Source organism: Calidris pugnax, unplaced genomic scaffold (assembly GCF_001431845.1).
Source record: "Calidris pugnax isolate Ruff unplaced genomic scaffold, ASM143184v1 scaffold255, whole genome shotgun sequence".
Classification (NCBI taxonomy): Eukaryota; Metazoa; Chordata; class Aves; order Charadriiformes; family Scolopacidae; genus Calidris; species Calidris pugnax.
In genome coordinates, this window is record NW_015091101.1 from 341198 (window position 1) to 349870 (window position 8673).

Below are 8673 nucleotides of genomic sequence, written 5' to 3' on the forward strand. Positions count from 1 at the left end.
CCACTTCCCCCCTCAAAGCCTTTCCCCCCCCCCCCCTTAGAGCATCTGTCTTGGAAACCAACTTCAAAAAGACTTTTTTTTTTTATTTTATTTTTTTCTTTTAAGCTGGAAATTTTAAGTGTTTTGGCTTCCTCTCCTTCCCTACCCCCCGCCCTTCCTTCGGCCGACTAACTCGACTTAGAACTGGTTAGAAACGTTTACTGTGAAGCTAACTCTTTTTTTTTTTTTTTTTTAAATCAGAACAGGAGAAACTTTCTCCTCTTTACAATTGATGAAGACTGCCAAAGCTGGTTCCACAAGAGTCATGTTAACGCACTGTTGGTTTGTACAAGGGCAGTCTCCGCTGGGGGGCTGGCTGGGAAATAAAAGTGAAAATTAAAAAAAAAAAAAAAAAAAAAAAAAAAAAAAAAAAAAAAAGACAAAAAAGAAGAAAAAAAAAAAAAACAACAACAAAACAAAACACAAAAACAAGCACTTTACTGTATGTACCAGGTGAACTGATACAGCTGAATTGAAGTTTTCCTTTATAACAATTGTTGATGCCAGAATTTTGTATTCTGTTTTGTAAGAATTTAATAAAAATGCATTGAGACCTATGTGGCTGTGGGGAGGCCGGGCAGCGTGGGGAGGGAAGTGAGCCCCCAACTGCTCCATCCCTGGCCATCCTTCCCTGTGCCGTGCTGGTCCCAGGGGATATGGGGTGGGGGGGCAGGTTGGGATGCCAGGAATCGGGGCTGGCAGCGGCTCAGCCCTGACTCACTTTTCCCAGGGGGGGTGGTGTGATCCAGCGAATCCCCAAACGGGGATGAAGAGTCACACAGTGATGCTGGGGCTGCTCTAAGAGACATCCCGGCCCATTTTCCACCCTCCCTCCCCATCTGTCAGGTGGTGGAGGGGTGTCGCAGATGGAAATATCATCATTCAGCAGCAATTCAAAACTTCTTAACAATCTGAGGTAGATCAAAGGGTTGAATTTTAGCAGCACTTAATCATTAACCAATTTAAAGATTTACAGAGTGATTTAACAAAATAATTGAAGGATGCCTTAATTACAGATTTGAAGATGCCAAAATTTGCACCAACAGACTATGAGGTATCCCAAATCATTACATACACCTGTGAGCAAAGGCATCTATCTCAAATTAATACATATCATCAAAAGTGTATAAGCACTCACACACTGGTCTCTTAACTGCTGGAATCAAAGGTTCCCTTAGTAGTGGGTGGCTCTTGAGTTGATGGGTCACCTTTTAGCTTCTACAAATGGAAGAACATCCACATCCATAAAAACTCATGTCTCCAGCAGAAGTATAAAGGTGGAATCACAGAATCATTCAGGTTGGAAGAGACCCTTGGGATCATCGAGTCCAACCATCTCCCCTACTCTACAAAGTCCTCCCCTACACCATGTCCCTCAGCACTGCATCTAAACGGCCCTTAAACACAGCCAGGGATGGGGACTCCACCCCCTCCCTGGGCAGCCTGTTCCAATGCCCGACCACTCTTTGGGTGAAAAATTCCTTCCTAATGTTCAGTTTAAACCTCCCCTGTTGCAGCTTGAAGCCATTCCCTCTTGTTCTACCACTCATCACCTGTGAGAAGAGACCAGCACCAACCTCTCTACAGTGTCCTTTCAAGTAGTTATAGAGAGTGATGAGGTCTCCCCTCAGCCTCCTCTTCCTCATACTAAAGAGTCCCAGCTCCTTCAACTGCTCTTCGTACGATTTGTTCTCCAGGCCCTTCACCAGCTCCGTTGGCCTCCTCTGTACCCGTTCTAGCACCTCTAGATCTCTCTTGGATTGAGGTGCCCAGAACTGGACACAATCCTCCAGCTGTGGCCTCACCAGTGCTGAGTACAGGGGGACAATCACCTCCCTGCATATGGAGATGGAGCTGAAAAAGCCTATAGTTAAAAAAATACCCTTTTCCGGAGTTTTGGGTAAATACAGTGCATCGGCATTCCTCAACAGGCGGTAATGGAGACTGGAGAGGAGTTGACTCACCCTGGGCTTCTAACCCTGGAGGTGTCATCCTGAGTGACTCCTGGCCCAGGGGAGGTGCTGGCCACAGCCTGGCTACCAGCCAGGAGGGCTCCAAGGGTCTTGCTAGAATCACTCCCTATAGAAACCAAGATAATTGACTTTTGTCAGCTCCTTCTGCACTCTGACCCAGCTCGTACTTTCCACCGGCTAGACAAGTCCAGAACTTGCTAGATCTTGGGGTCTTGGATCCCCACACTCTCTGTGGCCATGACCCATATATTGTCAGGCTGAAAAAGCCTATAGTTAAAAAAATACCCTTTTCCGGAGTTTTGGGTAAATACAGTGCATCGGCATTCCTCAACAGGCGGTAATGGAGACTGGAGAGGAGTTGACTCACCCTGGGCTTCTAACCCTGGAGGTGTCATCCTGAGTGACTCCTGGCCCAGGGGAGGTGCTGGCCACAGCCTGGCTACCAGCCAGGAGGGCTCCAAGGGTCTTGCTGGAATCATTCCCTATAGAAACCAAGATAATTGACTTTTGTCAGCTCCTTCTGCACTCTGACCCAGCTCGAACAATGGGATGTTCTGGTACTTTCCACCGGCTAGACAAGTCCAGAACTTGCTAGATCTTGGGGTCTTGGATCCCCACACTCTCTGTGGCCATGACCCATATATTGTCAGGAGTGATCAATTATCATTATTATTTTCAGATGGTAGGAGCCAGACACACTAAGGCTGTCACACACACAGCGTTCTGGTCTGTTGCTCTCCACCTTCTCTTTCTCTCATGTTGGACAACTAGGTGATGTTCTGGCCCGTTGTACTATTACGTGGCCCAGGTGGGGAGGAAACTGGAGTATTGAGGGGCCTAAAGGGAGTGGAGTGGGATTTGCAGCACCCCAAGGGGGAAACTGAGGCACGAGGAGAGTGTGTGTGGTGGGGATATATATATACTGTGTCCAGCTTTGGAGTCCCGGCTGCAGGAGCCCTGCTGGGCTTTCTTCCCTGGGCAGGGAAGACTTTGTTTAAGAATTATTATTATTATTATTTTTAATATATTTTAAGCTTTAAGGTACTTTCTGGCCTAAGAGCTGAGGTCCCCTGGATGCAGAGGATGAGAAGAGCACGTCCCATCCCGCTGCACTGTCCCAGCCTCTGTTGAACAAAGATCCTGGTCCTTCCTGTGCCTGTGGCCACCATATCACACTCTTGGACGTTTTAGGAGCATCCAGCTCTTGGTTCTCCTTTTTTTCCTCCCTTGTGTATCCTGCTCTCCTTCCCCTCTTGTGTGTTGTCTCACCTGCCCTTGGGCTCTCTGCTGTCTTCTCCAGAAACCCTTCCTCTCCTGCTCTTTGCACGTGGCTTTTCCTGCAGCCGATCAACCTTCCAAGGTGCTGGGTGGATCCCAGCTGCCAAAGAAGCAGGGATTGGAGGCTGGTGATCAGGATGTGGGAGAAGAGCTGCAGGAGCCCTGCTGGGCTTTCTCCCCTGGGCAGGGAAGACTTTGTTTAAGAATTATTATTATTTTTTTTAATATATTTTAATCTTTAAAGTACTTTCTGGCCTAAGAGCTGAGGTCCCCTGGATGCAGAGGATGAGAAGAGCACGTCCCATCCCGCTGCACTGTCCCAGCCTCTGTTGAACAAAGATCCTGGTCCTTCCTGTGCCTGTGGCCACCATATCACACCTTTGGATGTTTTAGGAGCATCCAGCTCTTGGTTCTCCTTTTTTTCCTCCCTTGTGTATCCTGCTCTCCTTCCCCTCTTGTGTGTTGTCTCACCTGCCCTTGGGCTCTCTGCTGTCTTCTCCAGAAACCCTTCCTCTCCTGCTCTTTGCACGTGGCTTTTCCTGCAGCCGATCAACCTTCCAAGGCGCTGGGTGGATCCCAGCTGCCAAAGGGCTCTTTGCTGCAGAGGCTGGTTTAGGTTTCAAGCTGTAAAATTTCTTCACGTGGTCCCTTTTTTCCCCCCTGTCCCTGGCTTCACCACCCTCAGAAAGCTCCTGGTGGTTGGAAACCATCTCAAGAGCACGTGCAGAGAAGGGCAGCTCTGAAAATAAACTGATGGCTGGGTTAAAATAACCTGCGCTTCTCTGGTGCTTGAGCATCGGCCCAAAATAGGCTCCCCTGCTGGGATAAGGGGCTAAAAATAAGTCTGAGGTGATTTGTGTCAGAGAAAAGCCCCGGAGCAGGAGCAGCAACGATGGTGCCCATGCTGGCCTGGTGGCACCGTGAGAGCAAAGGGGGCTACTGCAGAGGCAGCGGGGTGGCCCGGGTGACAAAGCAGGTCAGCCAGGCTCTGGGTGACGTGGTGGCAACTCTCTGCTTCTCAGCATTTAATTGAGTCATCAGGGCACAATCGGCTACCGGCCACCACAGCGCTTGGGTGGGCAGTGGGGTCTCACGTGGCTGAAGTTGCTTCAGCATTTTGGGGCTAAGCCTGGCTCTGTTGGTGACGGGACACATTCTGGATGATTAACCAATGTTTTGATTCCATCAGCTCAAAAAAAGCCCTTGAAGCAAGGAATGTGCATTCCCTCAGTCCCACGCTGCTCTCCTGAAGGGTCAGTGAGCCCCAGATCCCGCTGGGCACGTGAAGGGATCAAAAACAAGTTCAATTTTTCCTTTTTGTGCTTTTAAAATGTTTACGGGATGGGACAGAGAAGGAAAGAATCACTGTGCATTTTGCAGTGAATCCCCACCCCTGTCCAGGCAACCAACACAAACCAATTTGGGGTGGGGTTTTTTCAGTAGAATGTGCCATTTTGGTGTCATTTTTGTAGCTGGGGTGCAGGTTCTCCCTCTGTGGCCACCCCCGAGGGCAGCGTGTGCCCTGGCAACTCCCAGGTCCAGCCCTGCCTGCAGTCAGTGGCTGCTCCAGAGCACCCTGTGACGGGCTGGTCCCTCTGCACCAGGTTGTGGTGCACCACCTTGATGGCACTACATGGCACTGCCACCTCCACCACCGGCTGGAAAAGGCCTTGCTCAGTCTGGTGTTTGTGGGCTCAGGTGGTGAAGTGTGGCTTTTGGAGAGCCAGAGGGTATAGGTTCAGCTTTCCCGCAGGATTTCAGCTCCTGGTGGAATTACACATGCCCTGGGAGCTGCAGTCCCTCAGAGGGAGCAGAGCACCGTTGGGTCATCCCAAAGTCCAGGGGAGTATCTCCGGCTGTGCCTTTTGGAGACTCCACTGCTGCCTGTGCCTGGAGTGGGTCATGGACCTTGTGGTTCATCTTCTCACCTGGCTGAACGTTTAAATAAAGATTTATTGCTAAAGGATGGCGTTTGGCAAGTCCCGCTCTAGTCCTCCTCCGGCTGACACCCAAGATGTGTCTTTGCCACATGGACCTCCTCGGAGTTCAAGTCATCTTAATGTAACTCCTTTGAGCTTACCTCAGTCAGGTAAGAGCTACCTCTGCATTCCCAGCTTTTCCTTGGAATACTTACTCCAAATGTATTGTTTTGCCTCTACACGGTAAAGAAAGGCCCAGTATCTTCTGCCGTTGAACACCGAGTGCTCCAGTCCCACCAGGTTCATTCCAGCTGCTCGTATCTCACAAGCAAGACCCTTTATTTCCAGACCTATAATCGAACACCAACCGACTCACACCGATTCCCCCGCCCAGAGGCATCGCTGTGGTTGGGCTTTTTATCCTCTTGTGACTGCCCCAGCTAAAATAGCGCTGCCTTTTGCCGAGTGCCTGGTTTGTGAAGAAATCCGTTGGCTATCAGCTCCAGAAATAACGGCGCCGTGCCATTTTTAGGAGCGTTTGTTCTCAGATTTATTTTGGGGATGTTAAAGTCTCCCATACGGCACTATTCCTCGACTGTATTTCTTTTGTCCAATACACACTGATTGCTGCTGTGTTGGTCCAGGGAGGCTGTAAAAACACCCTGCCCCATCCCACAGAGCCAAGGTGACAGTGTCCCATGCAGATTTCTACACTGTGTTATCCCTTCTTGTTCCTTCACATGGGTCTTGAGTTGAGCCTCTGGCTACTGCCACAATACGACGTGCAGATTTCTACGCTGTCCGTGTTATCCCTTCTTGTTCCTTCACACGGGTCCTGGGTTGAGCCTCTGGCTACTGCCACAATACGACTCATCCTGCTTTACCAATAAATAGGATCTGTCTAACGAGCCGTGGAAGGGACAGGATGGTGAAGGGTGGTGGTGCTGGGGAGATCGGCGTCGAATCAGGAGGGATCACGGTGCTGTACCACTCACAGGAGTCCAGGCCAACTGGAGGGCTCTGGTGGGCATCAAATCTCCTCCCTGTGTGAGGACACATCCTCCTTGGCAGGCACAGCAAGCCCTTGGAGACGCTGCTGTTTCTCGAGAATGGCCCAGCTGTGGATTTGCTGGGATTTGGGAGCAGGGAACGCTATGGTGGAGATGGTTCAGCCTCCATCATCTTCATCCCCACCAGCAGGGATTGGGCTGGATGTTCCTGCACCTCCTGGGCTGGGCAGGGGCCTCTTTGTGACATTCCCAGTAGCACTCCTGGAGCTGAAGGTCTGCGGGACCATCCAGCTGGTGCCTGCCTGCCCTGGAACCAGGCTCTGAAATGGGACCTGCCAGATAAAATAAATAAACAAATAAAATAAATAAATAAATGGGAAGCATCCAACCCTGCAGCTGCCCAGGCAGCAGTCTTTAGCTCCCTCTAATGTTTACGGCCCGAATGAAGCACCCAAAAGCTGAACAGGACCAAGCAGGGACCGGGCAGGCGTCCAGATATCACGTTTGTGAGTAAAAAGTGTGATGCTCAAACACATGGAAGCAGCTTGGCCAGCCAAGGGGGTGTGAGCACTCAATGTGCTGAGCAAACGGTGTGGAAGACAAAAGGATGCAGTGTTTTTAAAAGAGAATACACCTGTATTTAATGCTTGGTTTTTACTAACTTAAGAAAGATTTCACAGGAAAAAGAACTGTTCCTCTAAAGGCTCCTACTCATTCCTGTGTGCACAGACAGACACCAGAAGGGACTATGAGGACGGCCACCTCTGAACCCCAGCATAGCTGTGGCTACAGGAGCTTCCCAAACTCGTCCATGCGAAGGGTAACACAGCTTTAAAAAATGCAGCAGAAACCTGCTGGCACGTAAGGCAGCAGAAACAGGTATTTGATAACACGATACAAAACCAGGTCGGAAGCTCTCGATCAAGATGAGTGGTGTAACACCACTGCCACGACGTGCCACAGCAGCGCCCGGCCATAGCGGTTCATCGGCGAGATCCCTGAGCTACACAAGGGTCTGGATCCTTTGAATCAATATAAACAGCACGTCTTTGTGTATTACAGAAATGCAAAGGCACAGAAAACAGAAAGGGCAGACAGGACATCTCCTCGCTGAATCAAGGACCACACGTTTGCTCCCGAGTGCACCTCTGAGAGCTGAACACAGATCAGAGGACGGATAAGAGGGAAAGCGGGAATGTAATTACCCCATGAAGAATAAATCACTTTAACGGTTCAGTTCCTGAGATCACAGGAAGGCAGAGGCACAGCCCCTTGATTAATCTTCTTCTTTTCAGATCCCTCCTGCCCGCCACCCCCCTGCCATTTTCCACCTCACGCTGGCTGGTGAGATGGCCATCGGTGGGGACCCGCTGGCCAGTGCCTTTCTGCTGGGCAGATCTCACAGGACCTTGGTGGCAGCAGGGCACGGGGTGAGGGATCAGGCCCGAGCAGCTCAGCCTGTCCCCGAGAAGAGCTCCCTGGTACGTGCAGGGTAATAGAATCATAGAATGGTTTGGGTTGGAAGGGACCTCAAAGAGCATCGAGTTCCAACCCCCCTGCCCTGGGCAGGGACACCTCCCACCACACCAGGTTGCTCAAGGCCCCATCCACTCCCGGGGATGGGCCAGCCACAACTTCCCTGGGCAACCTGTTCCAGTGTCTCACCCCCCTCAGAGTAAAAAATTTCTTCCTGAGATCTAATCTGAATCTTTTTTCTTCCCATTTAAAACCGTTTCCCCTTGTCCTATCATTCCCCTTCCTGGCAAAGAGTCCTTCTCCAGCTCTTCTATAGGCCCCCTTCAGGTATTGAAAGGCCGCTCTAAGGTCCCCCCGGAGCCTTCTCTTCTCCAGGCTAAACAACCCCAGCTCCCTCAGCCTGTCTTCATAGCAGAGGTGCTCCATCCCTCTGAGCATCTTCGTGGCCCTCCGCTGGACCTGTTCCAGCTGGTCCATGTCCTTTCTGTGTTGAGGACTCCAAAGCTGGACACAGAGCTCCAGGTGGGGTCTCACGAGAGCAGAGCAGAGGGGCAGAATCCCCTCCCGAGACCTGCTGGCCACACTTCTCCTGATGCAGCCCAGGATGGGGTTGGCTCTCTGGGCTGCCAGCGCGCACTGCCGGCTCATGTTGAGCTTCTCGTCCATAAGCACTCCCAAGTCCTTCTCCTCAGGGCTGCTCTCTCCAGCCATTCTCCACCCAACCTGGATTTGTGCCTGGGGTTGCCACGTCCCAGGTGCAGGAGCCGTGGTGCTCCAGGCCTGGTGACACCAGTGCTGGCCTCGCACTCTGAGCTGGTTGTTCTGAGGAATTGCTGGGCACAATCAGGGTGTCTTGGGGATGGGATGGCGGAGGCTTGGCTCTCTCTGTTTTAGAGGAAAGGCCAGTTTGTCAGAGCGGGAAGGGAGGGAGCCCTGTCCCCTCCACATCCCCCCATGCCCCTGCCCCCCCTCCACCCC